This window comes from Furipterus horrens, unplaced genomic scaffold (assembly GCF_987537825.1).
Source record: "Furipterus horrens unplaced genomic scaffold, mFurHor1.1.pri manual_scaffold_4, whole genome shotgun sequence".
Lineage (NCBI taxonomy): Eukaryota > Metazoa > Chordata > Mammalia > Chiroptera > Furipteridae > Furipterus > Furipterus horrens.
Genome location: NW_028327174.1, coordinates 2716163 through 2729641, shown reverse-complemented (window position 1 = coordinate 2729641; position 13479 = coordinate 2716163).

Here is a 13479-nt window from a genome sequence, read left to right as displayed (position 1 = left end):
GCCCCGCCGCCCCCGCCCCGGCGCCGCCCGCCGTGAGCACCAGTGAAGCCACAATCCGCCTTTGTGCGCGTCGCCGTCACCGCCGCCGCCGCCGCCAGCCACCCGCCGAGCGCAGTGAGACCAGCGCACCTCCGCGCTGCCTCCGCCCGCCTACCTCCCAGCCGCAGGCTGCCCCGCCCCGCCCCGCCCTCAGGCCCCGCCCTCAGGCCACCTAGGCCCCGCCCCCCGCTCTCTGACTCACCGCTTCCCTGACCCGGCCCTGCTTCTCCAGGCCCCGCCCCCGCCCCATCAGGCCCCGCCCCCCTGTCCCCGCTTACTCTGCCCGGAGTCCGCGCTGGTCAGTCCCTCCCCCGCCGCCCACTTCCGAGAGGCGCGCCTCCGCCGACCTCGACGCCCAGCGGCGTCTTCCTGGCTGTCCTGACCCTGCCTCGGCCCCCCTAGCCCTCCGTCTCCTGACGCTCCCCAACCCTCCACCCCCGCGGTCACCCCCCGCCCCGGCCCTTCCCGACACCGACCTCTGCTCCCGTGCCCCCCGCGGCAGTTGAGCCCCTCCCGTCGCACCTCCCGGGCCCCCGACCCTGCGCCGCTGCGCCGCTCGGAGATGGACCTGTCACCCTCCCTGCTCGTTGTCACCCTCCCTCCATCAAACCACAAAGGCCAGTTTCGCCGAGAACGTTCTCCGAGGAACCCAGAAATAGGTCACTCGCTCCCCCGTAAAGCGGTCGCTCGGGGGCACGATGGCAGAGCCCTTCCCGCCCCCGCTGACCCCTTCGCCCGGCACAGTGCAGGTGCTGTGCGGGGCTCCGAGCCTGTCCCCTGAGCTGTACGGGGGGTGCGCCCTCGGTTGTGGACTAGGTGTGAGGGGGCTCACGGGTGGGAGCGGCAGGGCAGCGGGGCACGTGACCCCGATGAAGGCCAAGGGCGGGCCCGGCGTCCGTCCGCGTGCCAGAGGCCCCCCGCAGGCCCCCCCCCCAGTGGCCCACTCCCGTGGGCAGCGCGAGACAGCAGGAGAGCCAGTGCGGGGGGCCCAGCGCTAGGACCCCCTGCAGTCGCACTGGCTTCCGTTCCTCGGACCGTCAAGGACGGTCCTCCTCCCAGCCCCACCCCGTCCTTGCTTCCCTTCCTTGTAAATTTCGCTTCCTGTTTTTTTTCTTTTATGGGGAAGAACCGCTGTGTCGCCGCCTCAGAGAGCCCTCCCTGACCACCTTCCCTAAAATGCCCCCTCCGTTCCCCTCTGGCCCCGGGTCTGCCTCAGTCCTCTGCCCACCTCCCCTTCCATCACGGTACCCAGCGCCGTGTGTGCCGCCTGCCTTCCCCACTGAGGCAGGGAGGGGGCTTTCTGCCGCACAGCTGCGGTCCTGCGGCCGAGAGGGGCGCCTGGCCTAGGACGGATGCCCAGTAAATAAATAAGTGTGGGACGGATGAAGGAAGAATGAAGGGGAAGCCTGACAGTGTGAGAAACACTCACAATAAAAACCGGGACACAGGACCTGAGCAGTAAAGCGAGGCCTTTATTCACGAGTTTGCAGAGCCAGGCGCGCCCTCAGTCAGGAGCATGTGCGCCCCAAGTAGACAAAGATGGCTGGTTTTATAGTCTTGGCTTCCCCACCCTGAAATTGCCACCCTAAAGTGAAATTGACTAGCTTCCTGGCCCTAAAGTGAGAGCGATCAGCTCCCCTCCCTAACGCAATCAGCTCCCCCTCCCCTCTCCTCCTTCCCCGTCTCTCCATTACTGGTTACTCCAGAGTTACAATCTAACGCGTTCATCTAAATGCCGCTATTGTGATCTGCAAACATGCCAATGCTGTCAGCTCCCCTCTCAGAGACCCTTTAATTACATTTGCCCTTTGTTATTGCTGATTTTGTACTGGTTTGGGAGTCACTATGTCCTTTTTTCCTACAACAGGGAAGCCAGGAAATCTCCGAGAGGCTGCAAGGGGACTGGGCACTGTGGGGTATGGGGATGGCCCTGGAGAAGGAAATGGGTGGGCCGGGTCCTGCTTCAGGCCTCACCTCTAATTTCGTGCCCGAGTCAGACCCCTCTGGGTCCCCAGCACCAGGCTGGGGGGCTAGGAGGCTCTATAAGGCAATATGGAGTGAGGGGGGAGGTAATCAATGACTGGCTGTGGGTCTCTCTCTCCTCCAGGCCCGTGTCCCCCCTCTAAAATAAGGACACTGGCCTGAGGGCTAAGGCCCCCGGTTCTGAGTCTGGGCAGCTGAGGCTGGAGCTGGGGGAATGGGAAAGGGCTGGGCACGGGCCCCGAGGCTGGCGGGCCCCGAGGCCCTGTCCCACACGCTTCCCGAACTCACAAGCCTTGCCCATCCCCACATCTATGCCAGGTGCTTTGCTTGGCACCACTATTCTCACCCTCCAGGCCAGCTTTCCGTGGCAGCCTGCCGGTTAGGCTCCGCCACTGCCTCCGTGTTCTTGTCTGCTACCTGCACCCCACTCCCGAGGCTGCCTCCACAGGTTCTGTGCCGTGGGACCGGCATCCAATCAGCTCCACCCGTCCTTCCTGGCGTCCGGTCCGGGACAAGCGCCAGGAAAGATTTGCTGCATGAATCAGTGAACATCACTTGGGCTCTCTCCTTTTCATCCCAGTGACACTCCAGGTGTTGTCCACAGAGGAAACGTTTTCGTGTTGACCAGTGCGGAGTTCTAGTTCAGGTTCGAAGAGGGAGAAGCAGGCTTCTGGAGCCGCAGGGCACCTTCTGATTCTGGCTCTGGGTGCTGATGACATGGGTGTGCTCCGTTTACAACTGTGATGTATACACTTTTCTATATATAACTGCTCAGAATGTAAATAAAAATAAAATGATTTAAAGATCCTTGAAGGAGAATTCTGGTTTAGCCCTATTTCCCACGACAATGAAAATGTTCTTTTCTGCAAACAAGAGCAATGCACTTTAAAGACCACTAAGGAAAAAACCCCACAAAAAACGGTATATCAGCAGACTCATGCCCCCCCCCCCCAGATGAGCACACCCTCCTCCCTGGAACTTGTGAACATATGACAGCTTCCACGGCAGAACGGATTCTGCAGAAGTGATTACAGGAAGGGACCCTGAGATGAAGAAATTATCCTGGGTTACCCATGTGGGCCCAGTCTAACCACATAAATTCCTCACGTTGGAGGCTATTTTCCCGGCTGGAGTCAGAAAGAGATGTGGCAACAGAAGGCACAAGATGCAATGCTGTTGGCCTCTGAGATTGAGGAAGGGACCACAACTCAAGGAATGCAGGCAGCTTCTAGAAGCTGGAGAAGACAAGGAATCAGATTCTCCCAAGAGCCTCCAGCAGGAGCCTGCCCTGCCTGCGTCCCGATTTTCTGCTCCGGGCCACCCCAGCGGTACCTGGGCCCCACAGAACTGTGAGGTAATACATTTGTGTCATTTCATCCTTGGCCTGTTGGTGATGGCAGTGACAGCAACCCTTGGGGAAGGGAATCACGAAAGCTCTCAACCCGAGCGCTCTGTCCCTGAGGTTTATTTCAAAAACAAGACTAGAGCAATAAATCATAAAGCCAAGCTTTGCAAAAAGAAACATCAACCTCAGGCCAACTGCTCATGAGAGGTGAGTTGCTTCCCTTTCAGCACTTTGGCCAGGTAGGCCTGAACTCCAGTCTCATGTAGAGGGTGGTGACAGTGGCCTTGGTGGCTCCCGTTTTCATCTGCCAACGTTTGGGGCTGATCTTATTCAAAGGTCCAGTCGGTGTTAAGAACCAGTGCTCCCAGAGGACTCCTCCAGTTTCTCCAGTGGCCGAGAGGCCCGGGGACTTGTTGGAGAAGGTGTCAGTTCAGCTGAGAGCCCCGGGCTGCCAACCTTCTCTTCTCCGGGGCCTTGGCTGACTGCACGGTGGCAGGTGGGACTGGAGGGTGGCTGAGGTCCCTCCTGGCCTCATGTTCTGCAAGTCTAGCGTTAGACCCCAACTGCTTATCTTTCCTCCTGGACCCCAAGAAGAAAAGACAGTTAATTCCCCAGGGCAGGGCAGGCATAAGCAGCCCCAGCGCAGGTCCACACGCACCTCTCCAAGGAACGGGGTCCAAGGCGCTTCCATTAACCCCAAGAATCTGCTAAGACGCTATTCAGGGTCATGTGTGCTGTCAGCAGCCTCCTTCCTGCCTTCTGACTTCTCCTGACTCACGACCCTCCTTGGCTCGGAACTCCTGTTCCTCCGAGACGTGACATCCAGCCGCGCCCTAACCCAGACAGCAACGGCCCCTCCAGCGCTGCTTCTTTCTCACCTGCCACCAAGGTGGGGGGCCACCTGGAATGGCCCAACACAGCGAGTCAGTCCCGGAGCTGGGGCTCCTGTAGCCGGGAGGGAGGGGACGCCAGGGCGCATGCTGTCTGCCTTAACTCGTCTGGGGGCTCGGCTCAGGAGGGAAGAACCAGTGGAGCATGGGCGTGCGGTGACAAGGACAAGGATAAGGCAGTGGGTCGGTGCCAGGAAGTCCAGGAGACCAGGGACCAGTACACCTTGAACTTGGGCAGGTCTCTTCCGCTCCAGAGCCCTGGCATCGGGGCCCGAGGAGGCTGAACTAGGCTTCCCCTTGGGCCTTTTCCACCCCAGTCTCACAGGAGGACAGGTGGGGTGAGCCAGGGCAGAGCCAGAGAGTTGATAAGAAACCAGAAATTACAGGTTGCTGGTATTTCATCTTATTTAGCCAACACACACACAGGACTTACCACGTGCTGGGCACTGGTTCAAACACCAACATCGAACCCTGTGACTTAGGGACATCATTGGCCCTCTTTTAAAGAGAAGTCAGAGGCACAGAGAGATCAAAGCAGAGTCAGGTAGCCAAGTGGTTCAAGACTAAAATTATAAAAATCCTTTCTGATTTTTTTGGGGGAAAACAATGACATTTGATAAGAGTACATTCATGTTTGCGATGATGTGGACTACAGCCTCCAGAAGCAAGAGTGACTCGGCCCAGCAGGTGCCTGAAGAGGGCCCTGTCCTCTGAGCCCCAGCTCAGGGGGGCCCGCACGCCAAAGCGAAAGGTTGAATAAAGGAAAATTAGCCCCTCTGTGTTCACTGGCGCGCGGGGGTGGGGAACGGAGGAGAGGCGCCTCTTACCCACCCGGGGCTGAGTTCACTGCGCCCTCAGCTCGTTTGACCCTCACGTGAACTGCAGGGTTGTACCCTTATCCTCCCCGCTTTACAGGTGAGAAAGCCGAGGCTCAGAGACGCCAAGTGGCTTCCTGAAGGGCACACGGCCAGGGCGCGGCACAGCGGGGGGACGGCTCATGAGCCTTGAGAAGAGGCAGTGTTTTGTGTTTGTACATCTGGGTCTCACCGCAGGCACAGGGATGTGTTTATCCAGCGCCTGCTCTGTGGGGGCTCCCCGGTGAAACTGCAGAAGCTCGCAGCCGTTTCCGCCCTCCACGGCCCTTCTCTGACGCAGGTGCTGGGGGCAGCGGTGCGCCCCCGGGAGCCGCGGGTAAGGGGCTGAGTTAGAAGAAGCCCACCCCCCACGCCCTGTGGCGCTTCCTAAGCGTGACCCGTGGGTGTGTCAGTGTCCTGCACCTGCTGTAACAGATCACCACAGACTGGGTGGCTCACCGCAACAGAATTATGTGCTCTCGTGATTCTAGAGGCTGGACGTTCAAAGTCATCGTGTGCTCAGGGCTGAGCTCCCTCCAGGGGCTCTAGGGGAGGGTCGCTCCTGATCTCCTTCTGCCTCCCCCTTATAAGGACACTTGGAAGTGGATTTAGGGCTCCCCCTAAACCCAGGACACTCCCATCCTAAAAGCTGTACCTACAAAGCCTTTCTCCCAATAGGGTCGCTCACGTCCACAGGTTCCTGGCAGACGTGCTTGGTAGCACTGAGGGGCACGGTCGGACCCTCTGTTACTTCTGCAGGGGAAGCACCACCCACTCCAGCCTCTTCTCCCCAGGGCCCTGGAATTGTCCCCAGGGGCCCCGCATCGCAGCCCCTGTGGAGGGAGCCCTTGAGCCAGGCCTGGCCCATCCGTCAGAGCAAAGCATCACCCCGGCCACAGTGACGGGTCCCATCACAGCCAGTCCCGGGGCTCGGGCTGTCTTTGCAGTGAGGCTGCTGGGAGGACAGCTGCCGGCAGCCCCCTTAGGAGCAGGAGTGGGGGACTGGCCAGCGCGGACCCCACATGGAGGCGAGCAGGACCAGTGTAGCCACGTGAAGCCAAGTCTTGCCAGTTTCGGAAACCAGCTCACTCCGCGCCGCGCCCCAGCCCACTGAGAGGGGCTCTGCCCCTCACTCCTCCGCAGGTGGTGATGGGAACAGCCGTTCGCCGTGAGCTCTCACCTAACCAAGGGGCGGATTTCAATGGCACATTGGCTGCCAGGCTTGAAAACGAGACACAGGTAGTCGGGTGTGAGCACCTGGTAGGACTCCAGGAGGCCTCTGGTCCAGCCTGCTCTCTGCACCGGTGAGGGCCCCAGAGAGGAGCCCTGCCTGAGGTCACACATGGAGGGGGACCCCCTGACCCTCCAACCCAGCTCAGGCGCTCCACGCCGCTCCCCCTGGCTGCCTTAGATGAAGGTGGTCTTCCTGCGGAAGCCCGGTCGTCCAGCTCGGTAACCGCGCCGTGGGTTCTGCCGCCACTGCTCACTGATGTTTTATTTCTTGTTACTGGTGCTGTCCCGCTCACCCCGGCACCGATCTGTGCCTCGTCATGCATGGCGCTCCAGCTGTGCATCTCGGGATCTGGAGATAGCGTTCAGGAGGTCTGTGGGCTTGGTGTGTGTGGGGGGATATCCTCCGTTTCCCCCTCTCTGAGGGGAGGTAGGCTTGATGCTGTCTAGACCAGAACAGTCCAGGAGTCCTGGAGGGTACACCTCTCCGCCTCTTCCCCAGGAGCTGCGAACTACCAAGCTCCGTCAGGAAGCAGGGGTCCCGGGAGGCTCCATAACCAGGTTCCTTTCCGTGCCGCAGGACCGGCCTGGAGCTCTGTGCTCGGATCGTTCGACTAATCCCACTCTGTAGGGGACCTGAGACCTCAAAAACTGGGGGGAGTCAGAGAAATCTTTTCCACTGGACTCCTCGCTACTCTTGCGCACTGAGCTAGCTAAACAAATGGACATCGTTCCCCTTTGTGCTCTGGGCTCCAGGCAGCTCCAAGGCCCTGGCCGACTTTGGGGGCTGCGGACCTTCCCGTCTAGAGGCTTGCTTTCATAAGAGCCCTCAGGAATGAGGGGGGACTGGGGACCATGCCTGGTCCTTCCTGCTGCCACATGGAGGAAGGGCCAGAAGCAAGAGGGGGTAGCCCAGGAGAGAGGAGGCAGACTGGGGGCGGGGACACATGCCCCTGCCACAGCATGGCTTCCCCTCTCCCGCCAAGCCAGGGAGCCTTCATACAACCAGCCCCGCCCCCCACAGCCCCTTCTCCCTCCTCCTGTAGCGGGAGCCCAGGTCTGCGCCGCCCCCACCCTCCACGCCTGCCCCTCGCTACCCTCTCCGCTCCCTCGCTGACCCCTGCCTGGACCCTCTGCGGGGTCTCCCCATGCTTCCCTCTGCTCCTCCGTCATCTATCGGCTCAACGGCCTTCCCTGACCGCCCGCAAAAGCGCCCCCCCTGGGGCCCCCGCCCGGCTCTCATCTGCCCTAACTAACCCCGGAGGCTTTCTTCTGTGTCCTGCCTGTCCCATCCGCTGCCTTGTTTTGAAGTCACGTCCGCACACAGGAAGGGTTCCTGATTCTTTGTTGCAAAATTTGAAGACAGAAGGGGCCAGGTGTCCGCTTGGAGACGGGGGCGGGTGGGGACTCGGGGATGGCGCTGAGCACCTGGGGCAGCGTCCGCTGCCCCGCGCGTGCAGTCCCTGCCGTCTTCTCGCCCCGCCGTCGGCCCGGCCTCACACCCTTCGACCTTGGCGGGCCCGGGTCAGAGAGGGCCCGCCGGGCGAGCCCAGGGTATGACTCGCCCGGGCCCTGGGCACTTTTGCCATTACTAATAATAATCAGTAAATTAAAACTATTTGATGACCAATTTGATATAAAGGTAAATATATCAGACTTATATACTAAGATATTTTCTTCGACTTAAAAGTCCGTTCTCTTTCTTCCGATTCTAATAGAACTTGGCAAAGTCCACCAAGCGGCGGGAGCGTTCGCCCCTGGCCATCGGCGCCCCCACGCCCTCCCCACCCCTCCCCCACCCCTCCCCACCCCTCCCCCACCCCTCCCCCACCCCCTCCCCGTCTGAACGGCCCGCGGGGCGCCGCCAGGGGGCGCCAGACACCAGCGTGCGGGCCCGCCCGGCAGCCGGAAGGGGCGCCTGGGGGGAGACCGTGCACCTGCCGGCCAGGCCGCGAGTGACCGGCGAGGCTCAGTGGGAGGGGCGTGGTCCTGCAGACTGAAGTCTCCCGGTTCGATTCCCGGTCCGGGCACATGTCTGGGTTGCAGGCCAGGTCCCCGGTTGGGGGCACATAGGAGAGACGCAACCGATCTGTGTGTCTCTCTCACATCACCGTTTCTCTCTCTCTCTTTCTCCCTCCTTCCCCTCTCTTTAAATAAAAATAAAATCTTAAAAAAAAAAAAGAATTAACGTGTATTAAGTGCCTACTACTGTATGCTGGACATACAGTTATTCAAAAGATTATGGGAGAAAACACCTCTCAGGATGCTTTATATGAGGAAAGGGAGAGATATTCATCCAATAACCACACAAAACCTCGTCAAATGAAACCACCGCCGGATAAGAAGAGGCTCCAGGAGCACAGAGCTGGAGCTTGGACCCCTCCAGACCGGCAGGAAAGGCGCCCCCGGGAAGGGGGAATTCTGCCGGGGCCCGAGGGACATGGTGGTCTGGCAGAGGTTCGAAGTCAGCGTCCTCGGGCAGGAGAGGCCGCACTGAGGACCGCTGTGGGGTTAGGAGGCCAGCAAGGTACAGGGCAGCCCCTGGAGGGCCCGGCTGCAGGCCACTCTCCCCGCAGGCCCCGTGCTGCCTGCATGCGCCAAGGACAGAATCTACTAGAAGCAGGAGACCCCGCCCCTGCCTGTGGCCGCCAGAGAAGGCAGCCTCACCCAGCACGGCAGGAGGGAAGCACATGGCCTGAGCCCGCTCTCACCCACCCTGCAATCTCCAGCCAGGCCCTGCTGGCCGAGCCCTGGGGATGTGGGCTCTCAGTGCCACAGGCCCCTCGGGGAAAGGGCCGAGCAGGGTGTCTGGGCAGGACCTCCTGTGTGCCAGGTTCGGCTAGAGCTCCCCAGGGCTGAGCTGCTGGGGTCAGCTGAGGCTCATCTGCTGGGTGGCTGTGCCCCGCTAGAATGCGGCCTTCCAGTGTGCAGGAGCCGGGTGGGCGCACAGCTGTGTGGGGGGCGATGATGTGGGGGCTGACTCGGGGAAGGGGCCCCGCCCGTCCTGTTTTTACAGGTGGGGACTCATCCCTCCAGAAAGCTGAGGCACCAGCAAGAGTAGGATGCAGGTTTCAAGTCCAGACAGGGTGGAGAAGAGAGCATGTGTCCCTCACCGTCCCGGGCCTGCTGCGCTTTCTCTGTGCAGAGCAGGTGCGGTCTCATTAGTTCTTCCTGAGGTTGGGGTGAGGGGTAGCTCTGACATCCCCATTCCGGTTTACAAACGAAGACGCTGAGGCACAGAGATGTTCAGCAGCTAACCTGAGGTCACAAAGCAAGCCCAAGTTGGCGCAGGGGTTTGAACCCTGGCAGAATCGCTCCAGTCTGTGCCATGAACCACGTACTCAGTGCAGGTGTGAGCCCGAGGCCGGCAGGGGACCCTGGGGAGCAGGAGGCTGGTGCTCAAATCCAGCTTCCCCAACTGTCTTGCCTGCCACACGCTACCCGTGCAGGGCCAGCCCTCCTGCAAGGTCCAAACACAGGAGCAACACCGCCAATTACAGGGATAACGGGAATCCTCTCTAATTCACTGAGTGTAAGAAAACAATTTCCATCATTGAAATACTTTGCTACATTGCTCACACAAATTGACCCGAGGCTCACCTGCAGGCCGGGAGGGCCAGGCCTGAGCTCTGGAATAGGAGTAATTGATTCTCAGCAATTACAGACAGAGATGATGGGACCGGCGTGGGAGCCAAGGAGCCGGTTACTGAGCATCTGTGGCCACTCGGGCCCTTAGCAAGGGTGGGGGCTGGACTTCCACCACCAGTGACCCAGGAAAGCTGCGTGGGGGAAGTCCAGATTCATTCAGGGGTGTGGGTGACCAAGGCCCATCCCAGCCCAGGGACTCAGGGGCCACTGTCCTCAGAGAAGGAAACGGTCACTGACATTGTGGACAGGGCCCCCAGAAGGCTGTGGAAGCCCAGGGAAGACACCTGGCTCAGCCTGACTGACACCCAGGAAGACTTCCTGGAGGCCGTGGTACCTCAACTGCGTCTCACAGGGGGAAGAGGAGTGCCTGGAACAAACGAGGTTGCGTACAGCAGCAGTCCAATCACATCAAAGCCTGGAGTCCAGGCCCCAAGTATCCAGCCATTACCCATGGCCTGGGGGTGCCCCATCCACCCCTCCCTTTCCAGCACCACCTGCCCCAGCCCTGCCCAGAGCCCCGAGACACACACAAAATGGCAGGAGATGGGGCAGTCACGTAGCTCATAACCCCTGTCTTCTCCACTGTAAAGCTGGGTGAGGCTGGGTAGCTCCCCAAGCTGCTTCAGGATGAAGGGCAGTGATGCAGGGAGGGGCTTAGGGGATGAACAAGGGCCCACTCTCACGTCTGGCTCTGACCCACCCAGGTGGGCGGGGTGGGGCGGTGGAGGAAAGGCACCCCCTTGCCTGACAGCCTCCAGATCACACAGATATGGGGACATTAATGTCTAATCTGGGCTTCATTCCAGAGATGGACAAACCAGTTTGTCACCATTCAACCAGGAGGGCCTCACCTTCCCCCAAGGCAAGGGGGCGGGGCTGGACCACCTGACCTCCCCTCTGCCCTTTGGCCTTGATGTGGGGCCCCAAGAGCTGTGCCCAGCATAGCTGGCCACACTGGGGGCCCTTCATCCCCTGCCTCCTGCCTCCCCTGGGTGGGGGAGGCTGCCCCTCGCTCCACAAGCTCACAGAAGCCCAGGGACAGGTGGGTCCCTTGTGGACACCACCGGGACTGGGAGCACGCCAGGGTCTGACCACGGCTCTGAGGGCTAGGTGCCCTGGCCCAGCCACTCTCCCTCTCGGGGCTGCACAGCCTCAACGGCGAAAGGGGACGCAGAAGATCTACAACGGATGTCCTCGCTTTCTCCCCTCCGGCCCCGCTCTTCTGCAGCCTTCCCCGCCTCCATTCAGGGCCACAGGTCCCCCCTGACTCTCTTGTGCCCCCACCCACATCCGACCCATCAGGAAAGTCCCGGCGGCTCAGCCTTTAGCACCCACCGACCGTGTGAACACGCCTCCAGCCTCCCCTGGTGCCAGCCGGCCCCACGCCATCTTGGCTGCTCCCAGAAGAGCATCTGGTGTGAACCAAGATGACCTTGACACCTGGGAAGAGCCTCTTCTACTTACAGTAATGTAAAAGTTCTTCCGCTCACTCATTCATCAAACACTGATGGGCACCTGCCCTGTGCAGGGACGGGAGCCACTGTAACAAAGGAGATTCAGTCATGACTCAGGCGGGGCTCTTATTCGGGGGTCTGGGAGAGCAAGACCCGCCACCAGCATGATGTCATCATAGCCACACAGGTCCTGTGCTGGAAAGACGTGGGAGAAAGACTTCCAGGACGAGGAGGGATTTGGGCTGGACGTTGGAGGTCACGGGGCTTGCACGGAGGAGTGTGGAGCCCCAAAGGTCAAGAGAGAACATGGCGAGCTTGGGACATGCCAGCGCTCATCGGGGCTGGTGCCAGGGGCGAGGGGAGGGAGGAGAGGCGGAGAGGTTGGTAGGAGCTGACCGGATGTGCAGTGCCCTTGGACGTGGGGGTAAGAAGCGTGGGCTTCATCCTGAACACAGCTCATCAGGGCCCCGGAAGCTTTCACATGAGGGAAGTGACAGCCAGATTTGTCCTTTAGAAGTCGCACTCTGGCGTCTGTGTGCAGATGCCCTGGAGGGGTGACCAAAGGGTGAAGGGACCCTAGGACCGGTCTCTTTGGGCAGGGCCTGGCTCCCAGGACCTCTGGGATGTGGCAGACACTGGTGGGCGGGGGCAGGTTCCCTGACTTCTAAAGGAGAGTTGTGGAAACCGGCTCAGGCCACTCTGACCCCAGGAGAAACATTTCTGGGTCAGGAATTTCCAGCCCGTAACTTCCCCAGGTTTCGAACTCCCAGGAGGCCTGCGCAGGGCTGGGGTTTGCATAACCTTTCCTACGGCAGGACTTCCTGCTTTGTGGCCTCCTGACAGGCACTTCTGGGCCAGGGTTCAGAAAGGCGGGCTGATAGGCTGATACAGAAACAGGCCTGAGTCTGACCGCAGCTCAGTGCCCTGGAATTAACGTGACCAAAAAGGGGAAAACATTTTTCCTAAAAAAATCGTTTGGAATGTCACACCGGGGGTTGGGCCACAGCGGGGGCACATTGGCAGGTGTCAGGATCCCGTTTCACCGGTCTCTCTCCTGCTGCAGACCAGCCTGCGTGTCTTCCAAACGGACTCGTGTCTCCTGCACGTGTACCCTGTTCAGAACCCGCCAAACAAAAGGCAGCATCAGTGAAGTGGGATTTGTTTATAAATCCAAGACTTTTCTTTTTTTTTCAGAATATTTGGGCCTTAGTAGATACTATCATTTTAAGCATCCCCCCGCCCCGTGCTCTCTCCATGTTTGGGTGAGGAAAGAGAGCAGAGGACTTGCTGTTTTTCACGCGAACTGCTGAGGTCTCGGGGAGAAGATGGCTTCCTGGGCCTCCAGCCTCGCACGGGGTTCCAGGCTGAGCCCAACAATTGGCTCTGCTGCCTCTGATGAACTCCAGGTTTACCAACTATCGCTGGACCAGAAATGTCAGTCCATAAAAATTCTTGGCGGAAAACCTCACCCTTTGCTCAAGAGTTTATCTCTGGGGTATTTTCTGTTGGTAAAGATCTGATGATCTCCTCTCGGCACGCCGGAGCCAGGGCCCCTCCCCATTTTACAGAGGGGACATGAGGCCTTGGAGAGAGGAATGGCACGTCTCTGGCTGAGCACAAAATCTCTTTCTCCCAACATTTTTACTTTAAAACATTTCAAAACCCTGACAGGTGTAGCTCGGTGGTTGGGTGTCACTCCGCAGACCAAAAGGATTGCAGGCTAGGTCCCCGCGCGGACATGTGCAAGAGGCAACTAATCAGTGCTTCTCCTTCTCCTGCACATTGGTGTTTCTCTCCCTCTTCCCCTCTCTCTCTAAAAATAAATAAATACCTTAAAAATTTTCAAGTCTATAGAAACCTTTGCAGAACAATACAATGAATACCCATGTCACCAATTGTTAACATGATGACTTACTCTCTGTCCCTCACTCCGTGTGTGTGTGTGTGTGCGTGCGTGTTCCGGACACCGTGACACGTCACCCACAAGACTCCAGCGTGTATCTCTTTCATAACCACAAAACAGTGGTCACTCTCGG